At 36.9% G+C, this 27,875-nt stretch overlaps 1 protein-coding gene across 12 annotated transcripts in view; it reads right to left on the minus strand.

Annotated features, from left to right (window-relative positions):
• Nucleotides 1-27,875, minus strand: part of PEAK1 (pseudopodium enriched atypical kinase 1) — a 270,520-nt gene that overhangs the window by 112,081 nt on the left and 130,564 nt on the right. For 7 of the 12 annotated variants that reach the window (XM_064267232.1, XM_064267236.1, XM_064267234.1 and 4 more), the window contains 2 exons: nt 21,524-21,603; nt 7,896-8,059 (listed from right to left, as the gene is read on the minus strand). The gene's annotated coding sequence lies outside the window, so the exon portion shown is untranslated. The remainder of the gene's footprint in view (nt 1-7,895; nt 8,060-21,523; nt 21,604-27,875) is intronic. The other 5 variants (XM_010593772.3, XM_064267240.1, XM_064267237.1 and 2 more) reach the window with 1 other exon arrangement.

Genomic DNA, 27,875 nt, shown 5'->3' on the forward strand with positions numbered 1-27,875 from the left:
GTTTGCGAATTTGTTAGAGTAGAATTTTTTTGTAATAATCTGATATGACTCTTTTAATTTCAGTTGGGTCTGTTGTGATATGGCCCATCTCGTCTCTTGTTCGGGTTATTTGTTTCCTTTCCTGTATTTCTTTAGTCAGTCTGGCCAATGTTTTATCAATTTTATTAATTTTTTTCAAAGAACCAGCTTTTGACTTAGTTAAATCTTTCAATTGTTTTTCTGTTCTCTATTTCATTTAGTTCAGCTCTAATTTTTATTATTTGTTCTCTTCTGGTGCCTGATGGATTCTTTTGTTTCTCGCTTTCTATTTGTTCAAGTTGTAGGGACAGTTCTCTGATTTTGGCTCTTCTTTTTGTATGTGTGCATTTATGGATATAAATTGACCTCTGAGCACTGCTTTTGCTGTGTCCCAGAGGTTTTGATAGGAAGTGTTTTCATTCTCGTTGCATTCTATGAATTGCTTTATTCCCTCCTTAATGTATTCTATAACCCAGCCTTTTTTGAGAAGGGTATTATTCAGTTTCCAAGTATTTAATTTCTTTTCCCTGATTTTTCTGTTACTGATCTCTAGTTTTATTGCCTTGTGGTCTGAGAAGATGCTTTGTAATATTTCAATGTTTTGGATTCTGCAAAGTTTTGTTTTATGACCTAATATGTGATCTATTCTAGAGAACGTTCCATGTGCACTAGAAAAAAAAGTATACTTTGCAGCTGTTGGGTGGAGTGTTCTGTATAGGTCTATGAGGTCAAGTTGATTGATTGTAGCAATTAGGTCTTCCGTGTCTCTATTGAGCTTCTTACTGGAAGTCCTATCCTTCTCCGAAAGTGGTGTGTTGAAGTCTCCTACTATAATTGTGGAGGTGTCTATCTCACTTTTCAGTTTTGTTAGTTTGTTTTATGTATCTTGCAGCCCTGTCACTGGGTGCATAAATATTTAATATGGTTATATCTTCCTGGTCAATAGTCCCTTTAATCATTATGTAGTGTCCTTCTTTAACCTTTGTGGTGGATTTAACTTTGAAGTCTATTTTGTCAGAAATTAATATTGCTACTCCGGCTCTTTTTTGATTGTTGTTTGCTTCATATATTTTTTTTCCATCCTTTGAGTTTTAGTTTGTTTGTGTCTCTAAGTCTAAGGTGTGTCTCTTGTAGGCAGCATATAGACGGATCGTGTTTCTTTGTCCGGTCTGAGACTCTCTGTCTCTTTATTGGTGCATTTAGTCCATTTACATTCAGCATAATTATAGATAAGAATGTGTTTAGTGCTGTCATTTTGATGCCTTTTTGTGTGTATTGTTGACAATTTCGTTTTTCCACTTACTTTTTTTGTGCTGAGACATTTTTCTTTGTAAATTGTATGTTCCTCATTTTTATAGTAGTCGAATTTATGTTTGCTGAGTCGTTATGTTTGTCTTGGTTTTTATTTTGAGTTATGGAATTGTTAGACCTCTTTGTGGTTACCATAATATTTGTCCCTATTTTTCTAAGTAAAAACCTAACTTGTATAGTCCTATATCGCCTTGTTTCCCTCTCCATATGGCAGTTCTATGCCTTGTGCATTTAGTCCCTCTTTTTTATTATTGTGATCTTTTACATAATGACTTCAATGATTCCATCTTTTGAGCACTTTTTTCTTTTTAAAATTAATCTTAATTTGTTTTTGTGATTTCCTTATTTGAGTTGATATCAGGATGTTCTGTTCTGTGTCTTTGTCTTGTGCTGTTATCTGATGTTATTGATTTTCTGACCAATTTCCTTTAGTATTTCTTGTAGCTTTGGTTTGGTTTTTGCAAATTCTCTAAGCTTGTGTTTATCTGTAAATGTTTTAATTTTGCCTTCATATTTGAGAGAGAGTTTTGCTGGATAAATGATCCTTGGCTGGCAGTTTTTCTCCTTCACTGCTCTATATATGTCATCCCATTGCCTTCTTGAATGCATGGTTTCTGCTGAGTAGTCTGAACTTATTCTTACTGATTCTCCTTTGTAGGAGACCTTTCTTTTATCCCTGGCTGCTTTTAAAATTTTCTCTTTATCTTTGGTTTTGGCAAGTTTGATGATAATATGTCTTGGTGATTTTCTTTTTGGATCAATCTTATATGGGGCTCGATGAGCATCCTGGATAGATATCCTTTTATCTTTCATAATGTCAGGGAAGTTTTCTGCCAACAGATCTTCAACTGTTCTCTCTGTATTTTCTGTTATCCCTCCTTGTTCTGGAACTCCAACCACATGCAAGTTATTCTTCTTGATAGAGTCCCACATGATTCTTAGGGTTTCTTCATTTTTTTTTTTAATTCTTTTATCTGATTTTTCTTCAGCTATATTGGTGTCAATTGCTTTATCCTCCAACTCCCCCACTCTGCATTCTAATTCCTCAATTCTGCTCCTCTGACTTCCTATTGAGTTGTCTAATTCTGTAATTTTACTGTTAATCTTTTGGAAATCTGAATGCTGTCTCTCTATGGATTCTTGTAGCTTATTAATTTTTCCACTATGTTCTTGAATAATCTTTTTTATTTCTTCAACTGCTTTATCAGTGTGTTCCTTGGCTTTTTCTGTGTGTGTGCAGATGCCTTATTTCATTTTTGAGGTCATCCCTGATGTCTTGAAGCATTCTGTAAATTAGTTTTTTATATTCTGCATCTTGCAATTCCAGGATTGTATCTTCATTTGGGAAAGACTGATTCATTAATTTGGGGAGTTGTAGAAGCAATCACTGTCTGCTTCTTTATGTGGTTTGATATCAACTGTTGTCTCCGAGCCATCTATAAGATATTGTAATGATTTATTTTATATTTGCTCACTGAGTCTTATCTTGTTTTGTTTTCTTTCAATATACGTACATGGGCTACTAGATTGCGCTGTCTTGATTGTTGTCAGCTTTGGATCACTTATGTCCTCTTATCAGCTGGTTTGGTCGTTACCAAAAAATATAACCCTAAGAGTCCATTCACTATTCTTGAGTAGAACCTGATTTTGGGTCACCAAGTCTGTGGGGTAGACTGTCACCTATTCACTTAGAGGAGTAGTGGTGATAGTCGTAACACTTTATTTTGAAATAATTAGAGAGTCACAGAAAGTTGCAAAGATAGTACAGAGAGAGCCCATGTACCCTTCAACAAGTTTTCCCCACTGGTTATACCTTACATAAAAATACTATCGAAACTAGGAAACTGACATTGGTACAATGCGTGTATATAGCTCTGTGTCATTTTATCACATGCATAGATCTGTATAACCATCACCAAGATACAGAACTGTTCTACCATCATAAAAACATCCCTCACGCTGCCTCTCCTCTTTCTAGTCACATCACCCACTTTCTCTTCTACTTTCCCGAAGCCCTGGCAACTACTAATCTGTTCTCCATCTCTATAATTTTGAAATTTCACATACGTTATATAAACGGAATCATACAGTATGTGACCTTTTGAGATGGGCTTTTTTTTTTTTTCTCCACTTAGCATAACGCTTTTGAAATCCATCTAAGTTGTGGCATTTATCCGTGTTGCATTTCTATTGCTGAGCTGTATTTCATGGTGTGATAGTCTTATGCGTCAACTTGGCTACCAGTTATTTAATCAAACATTAATCTAGGTGTTGCTGTGAAAGTATTTCATAGACGTGGTTAACATCTACAATCAGTTAACTTTAGGTAAAGGAGATTACCATTGATAATGTGGGCAGGCCTCATCCAACTAGTTGGAGGCATTAAGAGCAAAATCTGAGGTTTCCCAAAGAAAATGAAATTCTGCCTGAAGACTGTAGCATAAATTCCTGTTTTAGTTTCCAGTCTGCCTACCTGCCCCACAGATTCTGGACTCAAGGCTGCAACATCAACTCCTGCTTGCATTTCTAGCCTGCCGGCTTGTTCCACAGACTGCAGATTTACTAGCTTCCACAAATATATTAGCAAATACCTTAAAATAAATCCCTTAAATATTGGTTCTGTTTTCTGAAGTACACACAGTATGGATGTGTCAACAATTTGTTTACCCTTTCACTTACTGTAGAATAGTTGGCTGTGTCCAGTTTTGGGCTAGTACAGATAATATCGGTGCGAACAATCACATGCAGGTTTTTGTGTGGATGTTTTATTTTTCTGGGATAAATACCAAAAAATGTGATTGTTGGATTTTATGATGTGTGTTGTTCAGTTTTTTAAAGAAACTACCAAACTATTTTCCAGAGTAGGTATTCCATTTTATATACCTGCAATTTATGAGTGGTTCAGTTTCTTTGCATCTGGTATTGTCCCCCTTATTTTAGCTCTTCTAGTTAAGTTAAGTGCACGAGAGGCCCTGGTGGTGCAATGGTTAAGCACTTGGAATCCACCAGCCACTCCACAGGAGAAAAGGCCTGGTGATCTGCTCCCATAAAGATTATAGCCTCGGAAACCCTACTCTGTCCTATCTGGGTGCTGTGATTCAGAATGGACTCCAGAGCACACAATGACAACCATTAAGTGTGTAGTAATAAGTCATTGTGGTCTTAATTTGCACTTAACTAGTGGCAAATGATGTTGAACACATTTTCATGTGCTTATTTGCCTTATGTATATCCTCATCTGTGAAGTGTCTCTTCATGTCTTTTGCTCATTTCTAAATTAGATTTTTTTAAAAAAAACTGTTCAGTTTTGAGAGTTCTTTATATATCCTACATACAAGTCCTTTGATAGATATTTGGTTTGCTCATGCATATCTTCTCTCAGTCTGTAGCTTCTCTTCTCATCTGACTCTTAACATGGTCTTTCACAGAGGAAAAGTTTTTAATTTGGACAAAGTCCAACTTATTGATTTCGTATTTCTTTTTCTGGATTGTGTTTTTGTGTCGTATCTAAGAACTCTTCATAAGCCCTAGGTCCTGAAGATTTTCTCCTACATTTTGTTCTAAAAGTTTCATAGTTTTACATTTACATCTACAATCCATTTTGAGTTAATGTTTGTATAAGGTGTGAGACTTAGGTTGATGTTCTCTTTTTGTCTATACATACTCAGAGCAGCCTTGAAGGTGCAGTGGTTAAGTGCTCAGCTGCTAATCAAAAAGTCAGTGATTAAAACCCATCAGCTGTTTCATGGAAGAAAGATGTGACAGTCTACTCCTGTAAAGATTACAGCCTTGGAAACCCTATGGGGCAGTTCTCTGTACTACATGGTTGCTATGAGTAGGAATTGACTCAGTGGCAATGGCGGTGGTGGTAATGGATGGCTATCTGACTGATCCAGCACCATTTGTGGAAAGAATTACCCATTCTCCATTGAATTGCCTTTGTACCTTCGAAAAAAATCAGTTGGCCATACTTTTGTAAGCTACTTCTGGTTTCATTTTTTCTTGACGGGGCAAATTACACACAGGCTTTCCTTCATAAGGATAATTTCCCTAAGTGAACGTGTTTGTTGAGGATGCACATAAGGCCTATCGGTCTTTATGAGTTTAGCATTCAGACAGATACCAGATTGTTCAGAGTGATCTTGCAGCCCCCAAGGGTCATAATTTTCAGCTACTGAAATAAACTGAGACATAAAAATGGGTGTTTGAGTGGACTTTAACAGTATACAGTGAAAACGTTACCCTTTTTTTAAATTCTACCCTCTTCAAAGTAGCCATGATAACTTAAAAACAAAAATTTCTGTCCCAAGGGAACTGCACAACTAAAAATCTGATTCCATCCTCTCTTAAAAGGTCATTATAGACTTGGGATTTTGGAGGCACTCAGCTGGGATGGGGCCAGAAAAATCAAAAAATAAGTAAAGGCTAGTAAAGGCAGATGGTTTTAATTCTGTATACCTCCTGGGTGTGAGTTATATGACTTCCAAATTGTGCTGGGTGGAGGAATTAATGGAGCTCTTTGGTTTTGTAGAGGTCAAGTTCTAGCCTAATTTTTTTCATGATAATATTTAACCCTGAAAACAAATTTCATAGTAGAAAAGATTGAAATTAATGATTAGCAAAATAGTATGATACTATCTACGGATTTCAATGATCCTGTCTATGGCTACCAAAAATCTTTGAGATGGATTTAAATTGAGAGATGGAATCAGGAGTTTAGTAAGGAGTACGAGTATCACAGTAAAACTTTTGACAATGTTTGTTTTGGGTTCTGGAATCAAACTGTGGTTCTATAAGATCATATAATTAAGTGGGTAAGGAAATATAATTAAACGGGTAAAAAAAACTCAGATCATCAAAGGGAAATTTGGTGGCTTCCTATACATTACAACACCTGCATAAGTGAACATTCAGCACTTTAATTTCTGCTGTGTTTCAAAATTGCTTTCTTTGACTCTTTTTTTTTAAATGAATGAGGACTAGATAGAATTTCCTGGACATTTTAAAAGAGCTGAATGCTTTTATGTTACATGTCTGGTAGTAACAAGAAAGTGGGAAAGTCCTAGTTATGCCATAGAAGAGGTTTAACCCATAATTGGAGAACTAAAAAACAATACAACACAAAACAGCCTCCCCTCCCCGTTAACAAGGTATTTATATCAAGGCTAATGTTAGCACAGGGAAGAGTAATTACAGCATTCATCCTTTGCTATATTATTTATTCTAGGTTACATTCATCAACTTGAATCATTTCTTTAAAATAGATCCTGTATTTCTTGGACTCATTAGGACCAGTACATGATACTGTATTTGGTTGATTTTTCACATGTGCACTTACAGCAAAATCCTCGTTTCAGTCAACTGCACTCATTCACTGTAAAGACATAGCGATTCAAGGAAACAACTGATTATTCCTCAAAATCAAATTAATGAAGGTCCAATGAATAGAAGTTCTAATTGCTCGTTAGGATGCCATAAACATTTTGAAAACATTTAAATCTTTCCAAATATGCATTGAAATAATTTGGCCTAAGATCAAGGTGATTTAAGAAGATGCAACAAGAATCTTACTTCTTTATATACAGTGAAACCTGTGAGAGCCAGAATTCGACAGGACTGCCTTTGTTTTTCCGGGTCTGGCAAGTTTTCCATCTTTGACAGGGTGCAGTCTTACCACTTTTCTATTGCTGTTTATTAGTGGAAAATATTTGAGCTTTCCTTCTCTGACAGGTTTCTGCTTCATACAGGTTCTGGCTTTCACAGGTTTTACTGTAACTATTTTCCACTGTACTTTTTGAAATGTAACTTAAAAAAACAAAACTCTGTTCCTGTCAAGTCAATTCTGACTCATAGTGATCCTATAGGACAGAGTAGAACTGCCCCATAGGGTTTCCAAGGAGCAGCTGCTGGATTCAAACTGCTGACTTTTTGATTAGCAGCCGAGCTCTTAACCACTGTGCCATCAGGGCTCCAGTCCTTGCGATTTCACAAATAGAAACATTTTACAATTTCTTCAGATTTCTCTCTCCTTTTCTATTCTGGATCATTGTGCATTTTATAACTCTCTATTCCTGCAAGATGATCAGGAAAAAAGCAGAGAGAAGGAGAGGCAAAGGAGAAAATAAAGATTAGACAAAGACAAAAAAAATATATATATATATGTCAGATATGAATAGAGAAAGATCGAGATTAGATATCAGGTAAGAAAAATGAAAAAAAAAATTCAGAAAATAATATCAAAAAAAAAAAAAAACCTCTGCACTGACGTTGCTTGGATTATTTCTATGAAAGGAAAAAACATCTGGTGAAGGATAGTCCCGTAAACATTACTATGTCATATTCTTATTCAGATAAGCTTATTTGTTTCTAGGTTGAGAGGTTTATAACTGGAAAAAAATCCAAACTATTCTTTTAACCAATTTTAGGGTCAAACATTAAGGACCAAAATAAAAGCCTGACTATACGTTCTAAAACTGTCAGCTTTATCTACACTTAAGAAAAAAAAACCTTTTAAGTCATCTAAAATTCTTGGTGGAAAAGTAAGATAATAGGAGAATTCTGGTTACCGTTTAAATTTGAAGCACTTGATCCATTCTGGTGACAAAGGTGGTTTTAGCAGGTAGCATTACATTCCGTTAAAATTGCAAAGTGCTTTGAGTCTTTCCAAGATGAATGTCCTTTCTTCCTTACCTCTCATTCCTTAACTTATTTTCTCAAGATAGTAATGTTTCTGCAAAAGAAAAAAAGGAAATAGCAGCTATTTTGAAGAGCAAACTAGTTTCGTATACACTGGACATTTTTCTTTCCTTTTGGATATTCCTAATGTCACCCTCACTCAACAGTCATATCTAGTCTAATTCATTTAAGTAATAACTTCCTTACTTAGGTGGAGATATGGATAGCACCACACATACTCAACAACTCCCTGTGTCACACCTAAGAAACACGCCACCTAAAAGAATTAAAATAGCACTGATGCACTAGCGACATTCTAAGACTTCCTTTGATTGCCCTTGTAGACATTTTTGTTTTGCTAAAAGTATATGAGTATTAATTAAATGTGAAAACACCAAACTATTTTTTCACCTTTATAAAAATACAATTCTAAAAATCTCAATGCCCAACTTCGGTACCCAAAACCCCAAAACCACTACCGTCAAGTTAATTCTGACTCATAGTGACCCCACAGGGTTTCCAGGGCTGTAAATCTTTACACAAGCAGATTGCCACATCTTTCTCCCTTGGAGCAGCTGGTGGGTTTGAACCACGAACCTTTTTGATTAGCAGCCGAGAGTTTTAACCATGGCACCACCAGGGTTCCTTAACTTTGGTAGTGCCTTTGTAAAATATAAAAGTAGATATCTTCAATATTCAGGCAGCCAACAGACACATGAGAAAATGCTCCCGATCATTAGCCATTAGAGAAATGCAAATTAAAACTACAATGAGATTCCATCTCACTCCAACAAGGCTGGCATTAATCCAAAAAACACAAAATAATAAATGTTGGAGAGGCTGCGGAGAGATTGGAACTCTCATACACTGCTGGTGGGATTGTAAAATGGTACAACCACTTTGGAAATCTATCTGGCATTATCTTAAACAGTTAGAAATAGAACTACCATACAACCCAGAAATCCCACTCCTCGGAATATACCCTAGAGATACAAGAGCCTTCACACAAACAGATATATGCACACCCATGTTTATTGCAGCTCTGTTTACAATAGCAAAAAGCTGGAAGCAACCAAGATGTCCGTCAACGGATGAATGGGTAAATAAATTGTGGTATATTCACACAATGGAATACTATGCATCGATAAAGAACAGTGACGAATCTCTGAAACATTTCATAACATGGAGGAACCTGGAAGGCATTATGCTGAGCGAAATAAGTCAGAGGCAAAAGGACAAATATTGTATAAGACCTCTATTATAAGATCTTGAGAAATAGAAAAAACGGAGAAGAACACATACTTTTGTGGCTACAAAGTGGGGAGGGAGGGAGGGAGGGAGAGGGCTTTTTATTGATCAATCAGTAGATAAGAACTGCTCTGGGTGAAGGGAAAGACAACACTCAATACAAGGAAGGTCAGTCTAATTGGACTGGATTAAAAGTAAAGAGGTTTCCGGGATAAAATGAAAGCTTCAAAGGTCAGCGGAGCAGGGGCTGGGGTCTGGGGAACATGGTTTGAGGGGATTTCTAAGTCAATGGGCAAAACAATTCTATTATGAAAACATTCTGCATCCCACTTTGAAATGTGGCATCTGGGGTCTTAAATGCCAACAAGCGGCCATCTAAGATACATCAATTGGTCTCAACCCACCTGGAGCAAAGGCAAAGGAAGAACACCAAGGTCACACGACAACTAAGAACCCAAGAGACAGAAAGGGCCACATGAACCAGAGACCTACATTATCCTGAGACCAGAAGAACTAGTTGGTGCCTGGCCACAATCGATGTCTGCCCTGTCAGGGAGTACAACAGACAACTCCTGAGGGAGCAGGAGACCAATGGGATACAGACCCCAAATTCTCACAAAAAGACCATACTTAATGGTATGACTGCGACTAGAGGAATCCCAGAGACAATGCTCCCCAGACCTTCTGATGGCACAGGACAGGAGCCATCCCCGAAGACAACTCATCAGGCATGAAAAGGACTGGTCAGCGGGGCGGGGAGAGAGATGCTGATGAAGAGTGAGCTAATTAAATCAGGTGGACACTGGAGAGTGTGTTGGCAACTCTTGACTGGAGGCGGAACGGGAAGATAGAGAAAGAGGGAAGATGGCAAAATTTGCACGAAACGAGAGACTGAAAGGGCTGACTCAATAGGGGGAGAGCAAGTGGGAGAAGGGAGTAAGATGTATGTAAACTTACATGTGACAGACTGATTGGAATGGTAAATGTTCACTTGAAGCTTAATAAAAATTAATTAAAAAAAAAAAAGAATGTGGGGAGATAAGTTATTCTCTACCAACTTTCTGGAAAGCAATTTGAAGAATGAAAATACAATAAAAAAAAAAAAAGTAGATATCTTCAAATGCAAAAATTTTCCCAGCCAACTTTACACTCAAGTATGAAATATATTCATAACTTGGTTTTTAAAATATCACCCAAAATTAAATTAATAAATTCCCATATATTTCTGACCCATTATTTTTATATGTTCAAAACTGTCCCAATTTCTAATTCGTTTTTTCTGTAACATCATAGACCGGGAAAATAAGTGGAAGAGTTAAGTAGAAAATGAAAGATAAATGTGCTTTCTTCTCAGTAATTCCTAGATTATGCTTACGTATTATAGAAACAAACCTTTCAATAAATTTTAAGTTTAGAGAAAAACATTTTAAAAAGAAGGTTTTTGTAAGTGTACCATCAAACAAAATCTCACTCCAACGGTGTCAGGTTATTCATAATAAAAACAATACCCAATCTTACAGCGCTTTGAACTACATATCCATCACCTCGTGTGGTACATAACAACGTTAAGCGGTGTGCAGGAGAACCACTGTCAAGAATATATAGCTGTCACCAGTAAACAGATGAAGAAATGAAGATGCCCAAGATCATACATACAGTCAACGGCAAATTTACTTAGTCTTCAGAGAACAAAAGTGTAATTTAAGCCCAGTTTATTTTGAAATTTAAAAATGAAATAAAATTTAACATATGAATGTAGAATTACTGGTAACTCAGAAAAGCACATAGTGATAAACAGAGAAGTGATCTCCCAAGTGTAGGTGTTGAGCTAATGGAAAAACCGAAATGAGAGCCCAGATTTCCTTCCTCTCCTTACGTAGTAGTATTCTATTATCTTCGAATAAACTCCCCTCCTGTTCCTTCCTGTAAGACCAAAATATTAGTTTTTCTATATATTTTATTCTTGAACTTGTAGCTGCTCTAATCATAGCATAGACACTGAAAGCTTACCCAACAATGTAAGAGATGAAGAGACATGAACTGTGTTTAGTTAAATCTTCACATTTTAAATGTGTGACATGCAGACAGGATATAGCTGGGTCTTGTATTTTTATTCAGTATGAAAATCTTTGACTCTAGAAAGTTTTGTCCATTTATCTTTAATGCAATTGTTGAAATGACTGCATTCAAAACCACCATTTTGGTGTTTGTTTTCTATTTCTAGTGTTCTCTGCTGCTTTTTGTTATGTGTTGTTACTGTTCTACCTTTTCCTGCCTTAAATTTCAGTTAATCAAATATTTTAAATGTTTTATTTTAGTTGCTCTATACCTCTTTATATTGGGGGAGAGGTGCTGTACTCTAAGGATTACAACATGCAACTTTATACAGTCTACTTAAATATTTAACTTCATGCAAAGCATATGAGTCTTGCAATAGTATAACTGCATTAACTCCACTGTCCTTTTTTGCTAGTTTTGTCATACATTATATCTCTATATACATTACACAACCCCTTATTTAAGTAACTTTTGCTTTCAAGGAAAGCTACACAAGGAAAAAAAGATAAATCTTTCACATATTTATCGCTCGTGGTGGTTTAATTTCTCCCTGTAGAACCAAGTTTTCATCTAATATCATTGCCCTTCAGCCTAAAAACTCTCCTTCAACATATTTTTTTATACAGAAAGAATACCAACAATGAATTATCTAAGTTTTTGTTCATGTGAAATTGCTTTATTTTAGTTTCATTTTTGAATGATGTTTCCATTGGATATGAGTTCTGGGCTGAAGGTTTTTTCTTTTGGCTCTTTAAAGACGTCGTTTTATTGTCTTCTTCCATTATTATGATGAGAAGTCAGCTGTCATTAATATTACTGTTACTCTTGTTTTCTAGCTGGTTTTTTTTTTTTTTTTTTCAGCAGTACGGCTATTATATGTCTAGACGTGGTTTTCTTTGTATTTATTCTATTTGAGGTTCACTGAGCTTCCTGGTTCTGTAAGTTCGTTTTTAGCCAAATTTAAAAACTTTCCAGCCAGTATTTATTCAAAAATTTTTTTTTTCTGTCACATTCTCTCTCTTTTCCTTCTGGCATTCTAATATGCATAAGTTTGGCTGCTTGGTATCCCCACAGATCTTTGAAGATCTGTTCTCTCTCTCTCTTTATTTTTTATTTCTCTCTCTCTCTCTCTCTAAGACCAAAGAGAAATCTTCTTTGCAATCTTCTAGTAGAATCCTTCTCCTTGCAATATTTTTTCCTCTTTGTTCTTCAGGCAGGATAACTTCTGTTATCAGGTTCACTGACATAGTCTTCTGCAATCTCCCATCTGTTGTTAAGTCCATCCAGTAAAATTTCCTTTTCAGGCATTACTCTCTCCAGTTCTACAATTCCATTTAGTTTCTAGTTCTAAGTTGCTGAGATAACCTATATTTTCACTCATTATGATTCCCTTTTCCTTTAAGTTCTTGGTCATATTTACAATAGCTGATTTAAAGTTCCTGTCTGCTAATTCTAACATCTCAACTAACTCCTTTTTCTTTTAATTACGGGTCCTTTTTTTTTCCTGTTTTTTCACATTTAATATTCTTTTTATTGTATACAGGGCAGCAGAAATAATATACTGCAGAAACTCTGAATTTTGTTATCTTCCTTTGAAGAGTGTTGATTTTTCTTCTATTAAGCAGTTAAAATAATGGCTAATCATCTTGAACTTGCAGACCCTTGGTTTAAGGATATGTCAGGGAGGATATGTTTCAGCCTTGCCCTTAGTCCTAGAACAAATCCCTTAGTCCTTGGACATAGTACCTTCTGAGGTTTCAATGGAAACTCTGATGTGTTTTAAAAATCCTCTAACTTGGTAGGACTCAAACTCCAAACTTAATCAGAAATATCTGCTCAACAACTTCCCATTCTAGCTGTTGCTTTCCATTGGGTTTTATGGAGTCTCCCTATGTATGTGAACCTAAGAGGTCAGCCAAAGATTTTATAGGAATATGTATGTTGATATTGAGGTTTCCTTCTCTGTGCTTTCTTCCTTTCTGGGATTTCTACCATTAAATTCTAGAAAAACTGACAAAAACTTGAATGGGGCTGTGGCTTAGACAGTAGTAACATGTCAATGTTGCATTCCTGTTCTTGATTAGCGTATCTGGGTTGTGTCGGAGAAAATGTCTCTGTTTCTAGGAATTATACTCAAGTATTCAGAGGTGATGGGGTATAATGTCAGTAATTTATTCTCAAAGGGTTCAAGAAAAAAAAATCTATACTATTCTTATACTCGTTTATAAGTTTGGAATTATTTTTTTAACAATTTAAATGTATCCATAGACCCTATAACATTTCTAAAATGTCTTCTGTGAAACTCTACTATGGCTAAACGGTTGGAGAAAAGTAGTTCTGTGGTGAAGGAAGTCTGGGTAACATTACCAGTTATATCCTTTCTTGGCAATTCACACGTTAGCATAGCAAATATTTCTACAAACCATGCAGTAGACATGATTTCATTTATTCGTCCTTCCCCCTTCATATACATTATATACTTGGGGCTTACTATGTGAAAGATAGTGTTCAAAGTACTTGAGCCAGAAACGTAAAAACGGAGGCAAGATTTCTAATCTCATAGAATTTACATTCTAGTGCAGAAAGACAGACAAATAGGTAAATAAACTAATTTCAGACAGTGATACATGCTCTGACGAAAATAAAACTGGGTGTTAAAGAGAAACTGGGAAGGTAGAAGCACCATTTTAGATAGTGCCTCAGAGGTAGGTACTCCGAGGAGGTGATACTCAAGTTGAAACTGAATGTAATAAGCCAGACTAGGAAAGTCATAGGTGAAGAGTGTTCCAGAGTAGGGTGTAAGGTAGGAATGAGCTTACAATGTTCATGGAAAATGGTAGCTGGAAGCTTATTTCAGGGAGATAAGGTAAGAGAGAGAGAAACTGACTAGAACATGTGGGTCTTTGTAGGCCATTACAAAGTATCTGGATTTTATTTGATGAATTTTTTTTTTATTCATTCAACAAATATTTATACTAGAGTAAATACCATGTATAACACCATGTGGTGCTGTGGGTATAACAGTGAACAATGCAGATACTGTCTATGTAATGGAACATTTTAAGCAAAGGAGTAACATTGTTTCAGTTTTTTAGAAGATCACCTTGGCTACTGTATAAAGAATGGATTGAGTGGGAGGATCAAAACAGGAAGCAGAGAAACCAAATAACAAACTATTCAGTAGCCCAGGCGAGAGAAAATAGAGGCTTGAACAAGGGTGATAAGCACCGCAGATGTCAAGAAGCGGGCAGATACATGATTACTTGTTTAACTTCATTTAATCTGGCATTTCCTAGACCTATGACCCCTGAATCCTTATCCGACAGTACTTATTAACATTCCATGGAATATATTGAAAAAATGTTGACATATTACAAACAAACAACAATAATTAGGATTATAAAGGAAGGAGGAAAATAGAAGCCGTACTCTACAACCGTTCATGTCACAAAGAAAAGAAGAGTATGGCGGGTTGTTAATGTGGCTCTATTTCTAAATTTTGAAAACAATAAAACAGTAATTTATAAGAAAAAAATCTCTTGATTACCACCACCACCCCTAATCTGGAATTAGCCTGATTTTAAACCTATTTATGCAGTTCAAATCTGCCAGGCACTCCTTGGAAACTCTATGGGGCAGTTCTACTCTGTCCTATAGGGTCGCTATGAGTTGGAATCTACTCGATTGGGTTTTTTTTTTTTTTTTTAATAATTCTTATGCAATGACAACCATAAAATAACAAATTGTTTAAAAAGTCTTAATTTTTTTTTTTTTTACTAACTATGCAAATTGTCTTTGGGTGCTGACTTTTCATTACTCCATAATTTCTGTTAGGGTCAATCTTTCTGTTTTATATTTGAAAACAAAGGTTTTACTCTATCCACATGTAAAAAGAAGTTCAGTTGCCTATTTCTTTTTCCCTGGTCAGTGTTCCAACGTGTTGAGAAAACATCATGAAGATATGCAGGCAGGAAAAGGATTCCCTGAGTGCATGACTAAACCAAACCAAACCAAACCCGTTGCCGTCGAGTCGATTGACTATACGCAGCAATATTACTACTCACTCATGTATGGTACAGCAGCATCCACCATCTCAACCTAAGTACTCTCTTCTAAAACTTCCATGGCACTTGACTTTGGTTATTGCTACAGAACAACTTCAATTATATACTAGAAGGAGGAGGGAAAAGAGGAAGGAATATGAATTCCATAATCATCTTCTGAAATGTGGCTTGAATTAACTACACGGACATAGCACCAAGTGAAATCATAGGTTATATATATTAATGCTGCTTCAGATGAGACATTAGAAAAAAAAAATTGATCATTCTAAGAGAGGGCTGATCAGTACACTAAGCCACATCAGTCGAAATATATTTTGTGTTCTAACTGGCTAACAGGGTTATGTGAAACACAGAATTATGGAAGCAATGGTAATGAAGAAAAGAGGCTCCACAGTCTCCACACTGCGGACTAGGGAGGAAAACACTAATCTGCAAATCCTAAAATATACATTATCTGGCCCCCTACAGACAAAGGTTGGCAATTTCTGATACAGAGTATGCCGAACATACTATAAAATTTTGTACTTTAAAATGACAGAATTTATATTTAAAACACTAGACCAAACAGTTCACTTTAGTCCTCACCCACTGCTATGCAGTCCTTCACATTTCTAATTAAATATTAAGTAATAATTTTATATTTAAAATGACTGCCCCATAATATGGAGATAATTTTTTCATTCTCAAAAAATCAATTTTCATGATCTGTTAAACACATTAGGTATATAAATCATTTTCTTCTGGTCAGTTTTTGATTTAAAATGTGTACTGAGCTCTTTAAATTGTGAACTAAATAACAGTTCCTAAAGTGGACACATGCTCATTTATAAAATACTGAAAAAAAAGTAAATCAAGTACTAGGAAAAAATAATACTTGAAAGCTTCAGAACTTTAAAAAGGTGTTAGCATTAAAAGCCATTCTAGAATGATTCAACTTCCGCTTCTGGGATGAAGCAGTAAACAGGTCCAGAATGGTCCTACTACTGTAAACAACTAGAACACATTACGAGATATAGAAAGGGACTATTTTCAGACACAGGTGGTAGTACATGACTGTGATCCCTGAGAAAAAGGAAACAAACAAGGCAAGCCCTACCATCACCGAGGCTCTCTGCCAGAAAGTAATTTATCACTACAGTACAGGAAGAAGAACTCAAACAGAACCATGTAATCTTGTTGACTTGAGGAGACACAGATAAAAGTGCAAGGAGGATAAGGTGGCTAGAATTTGTGGGGCAGAGTTCCAGAGAGGAAGGAGCTACACAGAGAAAGAGGTCCAATAATCTGCATAAGGATCCGCTTGAGTACTTAGCTAAACAAAAATCTGTGCATGAGAAGGGTAAAACTTCTTAAGACCAGGCAAGAAATTCTAAGGAAAGAAATATACCAGGTAGTTGTAAGACAAATGATTCTCAGAGCTAACCCAGGGCTATTATAAATATGCTCCATATTCAAGGGTGTAAATGAAAACATGAATACAGTAAAGAAGAAATGGAAGATTTCATAATGAACAAAATAGAACTTCCAAAGATAAAAAAAATTTATAATATTTGAAATGAAAATGTCAGTGGATGGGACAAACAGTAGTTTATACACTGCAGGAAAACAAAAACAAAACAGATTAGTAAACTTGAAGAAACAGCAATAAAATGTATTTAAAGTAAAGCTCAGATGGGAAAAAAAATTGTGAGACAATGAGAAAATACTGTTGTAAAGGTCTTACATTATATAAGAAGTATTAATTATCATTTGATAGTAGGTTATATAAGTTAAAGAGACATTTTTATTAAGCTACAGCAATCAAGACAGTTCAGTAATAGCCTAAGGATAAACATATAAAGAACAGAATAAAGAATCCAGAAATGGACCTACAAATACCTGGTCAGTTGATTTTCACTAAATGTGCCACGGTAACTCAATGTAGGAAGAAAATATTTTCAACAATATGGTGCTGGAACAACTGGAATCCATATGGAATGAAATAAAACTCTGACCTTTACCTTATACAAAAACTAACTCAAAATGGATCATAAACCTAAAAGTAAACTAAACTAGACTAAGCTGAAACTATATAACTTCAAAAAGAAAGCAAAGGAAAAAACATTTATGACATTAGCATAGGCAAAGATTCAAAAGCATGAACAAGGAAAAAAAAAAAGCCTTATAAACTCTATAAAAGTTTTAAAAAATCTGTTTAGAAAACACATCATTATGAAACTAAAATAGCAAAAACATGCATGAAATGATAAAAACCACAATAAGATACTACTTCACACTCCTGAAGAGCTACAATTACAAAGACTAACTCAGTGCCGTTGATCCCTTTTGTGTGGGCTTTCTAGCCATGGTCTTGTAACTTCCACTCAAGTGATTGGGTGGGAATGTGCAGATACGGTAATTGTAACCCATCAAGGGGATTAGTCAGTTTTGCAATCCCACAGGGTTTGAAATGAGCCACCCCAGAGACTGGAAAAGAGAGAATCCCACTGCCACCAGGGAAGAATAGCCAGGAGCTGGTGCGTCCTTTGAATCTTTGCCTGTTCTAATGTCATGAACATTTGACAGCTCTTCCATCAAGCCAGCCTCTTCCCAGGCGTGCTTGCAGGCATGCCTCTTCCTGGCCCGAAGCCTCTGCCCAAAGGCACCCAACTTTCTCCCTCTGTAGACTGGGAAGCCCACTGCACTGTCTCCTGCTGCTGGGTCTCTACTGCCACTGCTTCTCACCATCTTTAGGGTTACAGCTCACTCTCTATTGCCTGTATCCTGAGTGTTCCTGAACCTGAACTGTAACCTGTTACTTCCCTAATAAACCCCATAATTGTGAGTATGGTCTGTGAGTTCTGTGTGGCCGTTGCAATGAAGTATCAAGCCCAGCAGAGAAGCAGAGCATCGTGGGAGGGATGGTTGGTATCAGAATTCGTAAAGATGGCAGAGTGAGGAAGCATGTCTGACCGCCACCTCATAGGAATCAGCCTTGGGCTGTTGATCTTGATTCTCCTTCCCCCTTGTGAAGTTAGAAGAGGTCAGACTCAGCCTCCACGGCGTTTTTACACTAAAACTTCCAAATGTCCTTGAGGATGCAGAGCTGTGCTGCCCTTTATAGTAGCCACTAGCCACATGTGGCCATTTAAACTTAAACTGATAAAATTGAATAAAATTAAAAATTCCGTTTCTTAGATGCACTAGCCTTATAGCACTCACCTTCTCAACAGCCACATGTGACTAGTGGCTACTCTAGCGAGAGCACAGGTATAGATTTCTATCATCAGAAAGTTCTATATGACGGCACTGATACAGAGCATCTAAAATACTCATACAGTGCTGGAGGGAATGTAAGATTGTCCACCATTTTTAAAAAGTTTGGCACTTTCTTTTCAAACTTAAAACAAAACTTACTATACAACTCAGCAATTCCACCCCTAAGCATTTATCCACTAGGGTTAGTGTCATCAGTGGCCTTGGGAAACCAGAACTTCCACCACTACCCAGAGGTACTGAGATTCTCCTCCCCAGTTTTCAAGGCAGGCTGAGTAGGAACCTGGACTTACATGCCTGCCTGGCAGTAACAAGGCAGCACTCTCCCCCTCTGCCAAAGCAGTATCAAAGGAGGTCTACTAATACAGGAGATTTAAACAAAATTCAGAGTCCTCATGACATAACATCCTCAAATGTTCAGATTTCAATTGAAAATCACTCTTCACACCAAGAATAAGGAAAAATCTCAGCTTGAATGAGAAAAGACAATCAATAGACACCAACACCAAAAAGATACCAATGTTAGAATTATCTCACAAGGAAGTTAAAGGAGCCATCATAAAAATGCTTCAGCGAGTAACTACTAACACACTTGAAACAAACACAAAAAATGGAAAATCTGAGTAAAGAAACAGAAAGTCTCAGCAAAACATCCAAAAAGATATAAGGAAGAATGAAATGGAAATTATAGATCTGAAAATTACAATAACTGAAACAAAAAAGTCAATGGATAGGCTCAACAGCAGAATGGAAGGGACAAAGAAAGAATCAGTGAACTAGAAAACAACAGAAATCTGAAAAATGGGGAGGGGGAGGTAGAAACTGAATAAAAATGAACAGAGCCTCAAGGACCTGTGAAACTAGGGCAAAAGATCTTACATTCATGTCACCAGAGTCTCGGAAGGAGAGGAGAGAAGTGGGCAGGGCTGAAAATGTATTTCCACTTTCTGTTGGATCACTGTTCTTTGGAACAGACACATATGTGAATCTCCTTCCGTTGGCCAAATTTCTTGGCGTAGACAAGTGAGCACTTCCAGCCTTGCATCTGTTTGTTCAAACATTTCAATTGGTATTTTCTCAATTCTTGGAGCCTAGTATTTCCCAATACCTTCAATACAGCTTGGACATCTTCCTTCAATACCATCAGTTCTTGATAATATGCTACTTCTGAAATGGTTGAATGTCAACCAGTTCTTTTTGGTACAGTGACTATGTATATTCCTTCCATCTTCTTTTGATGCTTCCTGCATCATTCAATTTTTTGCCCATAGAATCCTCCACTGTGGCAACTTGAGGCTTGAATTTTTTCTTCAGTTTTTTCTGGTTTAGAAATGCTTCCGTTTTGGTTTTCTAACTCCAAGTCTCTGCACGTTTCATTATAATACTCTGTCTTCTCAAGCTGCCCTTTGAAATCTTCTGTTCAGCTCTTTAACTTCATCATTTATTCCATTTGCTTTAGCTATTCTGCATTCAAAAACAAGTTTCAGAATCTCTCCTGCCATCCATTTCGGTCTTTTCTTTCTTTCCTGTCTTTTTAATGACTTTTCTTTCTTCATGTACGATGTCCTTGATGTCATCCCTCAACTCAGCAGGTCTTTGCTCATTAATGTTCAATGCATAAGATCCATTCTGAGATGGCTTCTAAATTCGAGTGGAATATACTTTGACTCTTGCGGACTTGTTTCAGTTTTCTTCAGCTTCAACTTAAACTTGCATATGAGCAATGTTCTCAGTGATGACTCTGAGTTTCTCCATAGTCTCTTTCCACAGATATAGTTGATTTGATTCCTATGTATCCCATCAGGCAAGGTCTACATGTATAGTCACTGTTTATGTTGTTGAAAAATGCTATTTCTGATGAATAAGCCATTGGTCTTCCAAAATTCTATCATACAGTCTTCCGTGTTGTTTCTATCACCACGGCCATATTTTCCAACTACTGATCCTTCTTCTTTGTTTCCATCTTTTGCATTCCAGTCACCAGTAATTATCAATACATCTTGACTGCATGTTTGATCAATTTCAGACTGCGGAAGGTGGTAGAAATCTTCAGTTTGTTCATCTTTGGCATTAGTGGGTGGCGCATAAATTTGAATAATAAATTTCTTTTAGGCTTGTGGATATTATCCTATCACTGACAGTGTTGTATTTCAGGGTAGATCTTAAAGTGTTCATTTTGACAATGAATGTGATGCCTTTTTCTCTTCAATTTGTCACCCCCAGTGTGGTAGACCATATGACTGTCCAATTCAAAATGGCCAATACCAGTCTTCAGCTAACTAATGCCTAGGGTATTGATCTTCAAGCATTCAGTTTCATTTTTGACAACTTCCAATTTTTCTTGATTATGAATCGTACATTCCATGTTCCAATTATTAATGAACGTTTGCAGCTATTTCTCCTCATTTTGAGTTATCCCTTAGAAACATTACCTGTCTCCACACTAGGGATCTTACTGTGCAGAACAGATTTTTCTACCTTACTAACTTTCTGTAAATTATATTTTTATATATAGAGAGAGAAACAGATTTTTTTTTAATTGCCATGAAAAATACCTTAAAACTAGCAAATGGATGTCAGTAATTTTTCTTCGGCAGTTTTGGTTCCCAGATTTTCCTTCCTTTAAAAGGAATTGCAGTGTGATGAGTTACTTAATGTGGCCTTTCTCACCATGGTCTTGTAACTCTCACCCAGGTGATTGGGTGGGACTGTGCAAATAAGATAATTGTGGCTCACCAAGGGGATTGGTGGCCCAATGGTTAAAGAGCTTGGCTGCTAACCAAAAAGTTGGCAGTTCAAATCCACGAACCACTCCTTGGAAACCCTGTGGAACAGTTCTGCTCCATCCTATAGGGTCACTATGAGTCAAAACTGACTCGACAGCATTGACTTACGGTTATGGTTAAGGGGACTGGTCAGTTTTGCCTTAAAACAGAGCCAATTCCAGAGCAGAGAGGAGAACGCACCACCACCTCTACAATAAAAAGACAAATAATCCAATTAAAAAATGAGCAAAGGATATGAACAGACACTTCACCAAAGAAGACATTCAAGCAACTAACAGACACATGAGGAAATGCTCACAATCATTAGCCATTAGAGAATTTCAAATCAGAACTACAATGAGATACCATCTCATCCCAACATTACTGGCATGAATCAAAAAAACAAAATAACACAGGTTGCACACTGGTTGGGGGGAGATTGAAACTCTTATGCACTGCTGGTGGGAATGCAAAGTGGTACAGCCACTATGGAAAACAATAATGGTGCCTCCTTAAAAAGCTGGAAATAGAAGTACCATATGATCCAGCAATTCCACTCCTAGGAATATATCTTAGAGAAATAAGAACCATCACATGGATAGACATATGTACACCCATGTTCACTGCAGCTTTATTCACACTAGCAAAAAAATGGAAGCAACCTACGTGCCCATCAACAGATGAATGGATAAACTATGGTACACACAATGGAATACTATGCAATGATAAAGAACAATAATGAATACGTGGAACATCTCACAACACGGATGAATCTTGAGGGCATTATGCTGAGTGAAATAAACCAATCACAAAAGGATAAATACCGTATGAGACCACTATTACAAAGACACATGAAAATGTTCCCACACAAAGGAAACAATCTTTGATGGTGTGACAGTTAAGGTTGTGTGTCAGTTTGGCTGGGCCGTGAGTCTCAGTGGTTTGGCAGTCGCATGGTGATGTGATCACTTCCATGATAAGAACGTGGTGTCAGGATTGGAAGAAGAATTAAGAACCTGCGATATGCAGTTGACACAGCATTGCTTGCTGAAAGTGAGAAGGACTTGAAACAGTCACAGAAGATCAGAGCTTTCAGTATGGAATACATCTTAGCATAAAGAAACCAAAAATCCTTACAACTAAACCAATAAGCAACATCATGATAAATGGAGAAAATACTGAAGTTGTCAAGGATTTCATTTTACTTGTATGCACAACCAATGGCCATGAAAGCAGCAGTCAAGAAATCAAACGTTATATTGCATTGGGCAAACCTGCTGCCGTTGAGTCGATTCCAACTCACAGCGACCCTATAAGACAGAGTAGAACTGCCTTATAGAGTTTCCAAGGAGCACCTGGTAGATATGAACTGTTGACCTTTTTGGTTAGCAGCCGTAGCTCCTAACCACTATACCACCAGGTTTCCGCATTGGGCAAATTGGCTGCAAAAGACCTCTTTAAAGTGTTAAAAAAAAAAAAAAAAAAAAACCGAGTATGTCACTTTGAGGACTAAGCTGCACCTGACCCAAGCCATGGTATTTTCAATCACCTCATATGCATGTGAAAGCTGGACAATGAATAAGGAAGAGTGAAGAAGAATTGATTCATTTGAATTATGGTTTTGGCAGAGAATATTGAATATACCATGGATTGCCAGAAGAATGAACAAATCTGTCATGGAAGAAGTACAGCCAGAGTACTCCTTAATAGTACTAAGTAGATGGCAAGACTTCTTCTGACATACTTTGGATATGTTATCAGGAGGGACCATTCCCTGCAGAAGGACATCATGCTTGATAAAGTAGAGGGTCAGTGAAAGAGAGGAAGACCCTCAGTGAGATGGATCGATAAAGTGGCTGTAACACTGGGCTCAAATATAGCAATCACTGTGAGGATGGTGCAGGACTGGGCAGTGTTTTGTTCTGTTGTACATAGGGCCGCTATGATTCAGAACCTAACAACAACATGTGATCTTGAGCAATTTACTTATTTCTCGTGAGCCTCAGTCTCCTTATGTTTAAAAGAGGCATAATAGCACCTATGTGACACAGTTATTGTGAATTAGATGAACTAGCTCATGTAAAGATCCTCCCATAGTGTCTGGCACATAATACTAGTACTAAGTTGCTCCAGGAATTGACGGAAGCAATGATTCAAGCATAACAGCAACTGTGAGCATGGTGCAGGACCAGGCAGTATTTCGTTCTGTGGTACACAGGGTCGCTATGAGTTGAAACCAACTCGACGGCACCTAACAACAACGACAAGTTGCTGTTGAGTCAACTCCAATTCCTGGCAACCCCACCTATGTCCCAGTAATAGATGCCTCCTACATTTTAGGAAAATGGAGAATGCTTTCCCCTCTTTTTACCTCTTCTGAAAGATTCCTTAAATATATGTAATCCCAGTCCTCAACTCCAGTGATTAGCAGTTGTACAACTAAATCTAAACCAAAAGGCGGGGGGGGCATTGTGACATAATGGAAGGTAAATGGGTTTTAGATCAAACAGATAGGAGTTCAACTATGTAAAGATTTTTGACCTTGAGCAATTTTAGGAACCTCTTAAAGCTTCTTGTTTTACAACGAGAATATTATCTAGCTTTTTATGATTTTGTCTTTCATACCCAGAGACCTAGCAAATACTTTTAAAAAGGGCATTTCTTACTCATCTTTGTCTCCCACAGTAGTATGGCAATGTTCAAAATGATGAGATTAGCTGCTGGAATAAGGCCAGGGATTGATAAAAAGAGATGCAAGACTAGAATAAATGTATTACATTATGGAAAGGAAAAGTACAAACCTAGTTTAACTGGCACCAATTCTAGGCATTATGTCCTTTTCTTTCCTTATGAATAAAAAACCAAACCCAGTGCCGTTGAGTCGATATCGACTCATAGTGACCCTACAGGACAGAGTAGAATTGCCCCATAGAGTTTCCAAGGAGCGCCTGGCGGATTCAAACTGCCGACCTTTTGGTTAGCAGCCGTAGCACTAAACCACTATGCCACCAGGGTTTCCTTCCTTACGAATAGACCTCAACTATTCTGTTTCCTACAGGAAGATGCAAAGTGGGGGATATCTATTAGTGAGGGGCATTTCAATCACACTTTAAAACTGAGCATTCTTCTTTAATGAACCATAAGAGTCAAACGTTTCTTTATTCCATTTAGTGAATTCGTTTTTAAGTGATAAAATAGTAGTTCAGTTGGCTAGTACAACAGAAAACATTACTAATTTTCCAGAAGTAACAATGTTTAATAGAAATAATTTTGTTCTGTAACTCAAAAATTCTTTTCAAAGAATAGCAACACCTTTGTTAAAGATGACTTAATTATTCATGGATTGCATGAACATCCCTAATCCTGACCTTTCACCTGAGCCTCAAGCTCCTATATATCTAGTTGTTTGCTAGATGTTTCCACCTATATGTGCCTCAGGCAAAAACTCAGTATGTTCAAAACTGAGCTGTTCATCTTTTCCTAAAATCTGTTCTTTCTTAAATTTCCTATCACAGTTAGTGGCACCATAGCCACGTAGCCACTCAAGGCAAAACTTTAGCAATAATCTTACATTTGACCATTCATTCAGTCTTTAAACCTTACTGATTTCCGTTTTAAACACTTTCCAAATCTATTTCCTCAACTCCATCCCTACTAATAGTACCCAAACTCAGGTCCTCATTATCTCCAATATGACCAAATCAATAATTTAATTGGTCTGCCCACCTCTATTCTTAGCTTACTTCAAAATCATTTATCACTCTGTTACCAAAATGATTGCTCTAAAATGGATATCTTGCCATATTTTAGACACATTTTTTTAGATACACATTATCATCATCAAACCCTTCAATGGTACCTATTCTCACAAGATAAAGTACAAGTTGTTCAGTATGACAGATAACATCCTCAATGACCTGGTTCCTGCCTTTCTCTTCAGCTTTATTTTCTGTCATTCTCTACCTCCCACTTCATCACACCACAGCCATACTGAACTACTTGTCAATCCCCTGTATTCTCATGCTGTTCTCTTTGCTTATAACCTTACACCCCTTCCATGCCTGGCAAACTCCTACTCGTTCTTCATGACTCAAGTCCAGGGTCACCCACTCTTGCTTGGAAGCCTGTTCATAGCATACTTCTCTACCTCATTAAGCTTATACATCATCGTAATAAGTACTCAGGAGATATTTGTTAAATGGAACAAAAATGAAACTAAGTAAGCTAATGACAAAGCAATGTATAATTTATACATATGGAGAAGAAACTAGATTTCAGTAAGTTTCTTTGGAAAAATGTCCATCTGAAGATCTAAGAAGTAACTGTTCACAGATTGCTAAGATTAGAAAAGTATTTGAGTGAATAAAACAGACAGAAATAAGCACATTCAGTGGAGGCTAAGGAGGCATGTATGGCAAGGTTGGAGAGAAAGTAAACGGCAAATACGTCCTCATAAACGTGAGCAAGAAGATATAGCCATCCGTATAAATAGGCTTGGAAACCCTGGTGGCGTAGTGGTTAAGTGCTACGGCTGCTAACCAAAGGGTTGGCAGTTCAAATCCGCCAGGCGCTCCTTGGAAACTCTATGGGGCAGTTCTACTCTGTCCTATAGGGTTGTTTATAGACCACAATCAGTAAATGACTAAAGACTTTCAGTTTTCTCTGAAACTGTATAGCACAGCTGCAAAATTTTTGTACCCTATACTTCCCTTAGAGAGATATTAGATAGGTATTTTCAGTTTTCAATCTCCTGCATTCATATAGCTTGAAGAATGTATCCCCACTTTGTTAGCACTTAATGAAGAATGTTACATAAAATCTCCAAATTGTACTATTTCTCTACATTGCCTAATAGTTTACTGAAATTGGAGTAAGGTAACATAGCTCCTTCTTTCAGTTAGGTCAAGGGCTAGTCAATCTTACAAAATAATCTTTAATATTAGAACACTATGTTACTTGAAGTCAACAGGGGAAAATAAAAATATACTAAGTTTAATGCTCAGTTCCCAGAAGATTTCAATTTTAAGCATCCTGCATTCTCAATGCAGTATAGTTCACGACTATCGATCCTGAAGCTTAGACTACTCATAGTGCAGAAGAATAGGCCTATGATGTAACCCCATATGAAGAGTGAAGACGATGATCATCTAACCAAGAATAAGGTGGGGGGGGGGAATACTGTCATTCCTTAACCACACTTAATGACATAAAATCTATTGCTTGCAATAAAGACAGAGAACATTTACCCTACACCACCTTAGCCAGAAGACTGTAGACTCAGTCAGAAGAGGGTTAAGTCAGATGCATACACAGCACAAATAAACAAGCCATCGCAAACTGAAGCATCTCTAAACGGAGGTCTGTATCATTTTTATTTTATACTTTTAACTACATGGCTGTGTAAGATACTAACAACCAAGGCACCTCTTCTGTACCAAAGAGAAAGGTGATCAGAAAACACAGATATATGCTAACAGGCACAGGAACATTTTGGAGCGTAAAACCATTTGCATGGGGTTGTATGTCTTCTTGTCCTTGACTTTGTAAATTACACTTCCCTGCTTTCAGGTTTGCAGACAGTAAAAAGTGAGATACAAAGCTGAATTTTCATTTTCAACATACAACTATTGCTACATCAGAAGTATATGGGTAATTCTCACTCTTGCATAATACCTGTCATTTTAAAACACCCCTACTGATATGAGCCAACGTTCATGAATGAGAGGTTAAAAAATCCTCTTCAGCTATTGTATCCAAGGAAATTGACACATGTGAACGCACAAACCTTAGTCTTCGATTGTGAAATCTCCTCACACATAAGAAACACTGTAAAATAAATTTCTTTAAAAGACGGACTGATAGTGTTGCAAGCTTGCTAAACAGAATAACATCAAGCACAAAGGAAACTGGCAGCCCACCAATATGACACTGACAATCATGTGCTCAAGTGTTCTGCAGTTGATCATTTGGATCCTGTCAGTAAATGTCACCTGTATTTCTTCAATAGTTCATTTTATGAAAAACCCACTGGCTTAGGGAATATGGAATCACCCATCTGATCTACAACAGCAAACCGTTTGCATCTGGTATGCATTTACTTTTCAATAAAAGAGTTATATATTTCTTGTGATTATAACTTCAAGTATAAATTGGGACTAATGCCTGCACTGTACAAATGTTAAGGATTATTCATGGGAGTAACAGATTATATATTCGTATACATATGAATCAACATGACGTATCTGGCAAGAAAGACACGCTGTAGGACTCTCTAGTGTGAGGCTCTCCTATGGCCTAGCTCTATATTTGCACTTGGCATACTGGATACCTCTACCTGCACGTCCTAGCAATACTTCAAACTTAAAAGACCAAGGTCATCATCCACCCTTACCCCAAATCTGTCTTCTGCTATATTCCTTCTCTAATAACAGCATCATCATATCTAGAGAAGTTATTCTGGGACTGGCTCTCCTACCTATAT

This window comes from Loxodonta africana, chromosome 13 (genome assembly GCF_030014295.1).
Source record: "Loxodonta africana isolate mLoxAfr1 chromosome 13, mLoxAfr1.hap2, whole genome shotgun sequence".
Taxonomy (NCBI): domain Eukaryota; kingdom Metazoa; phylum Chordata; class Mammalia; order Proboscidea; family Elephantidae; genus Loxodonta; species Loxodonta africana.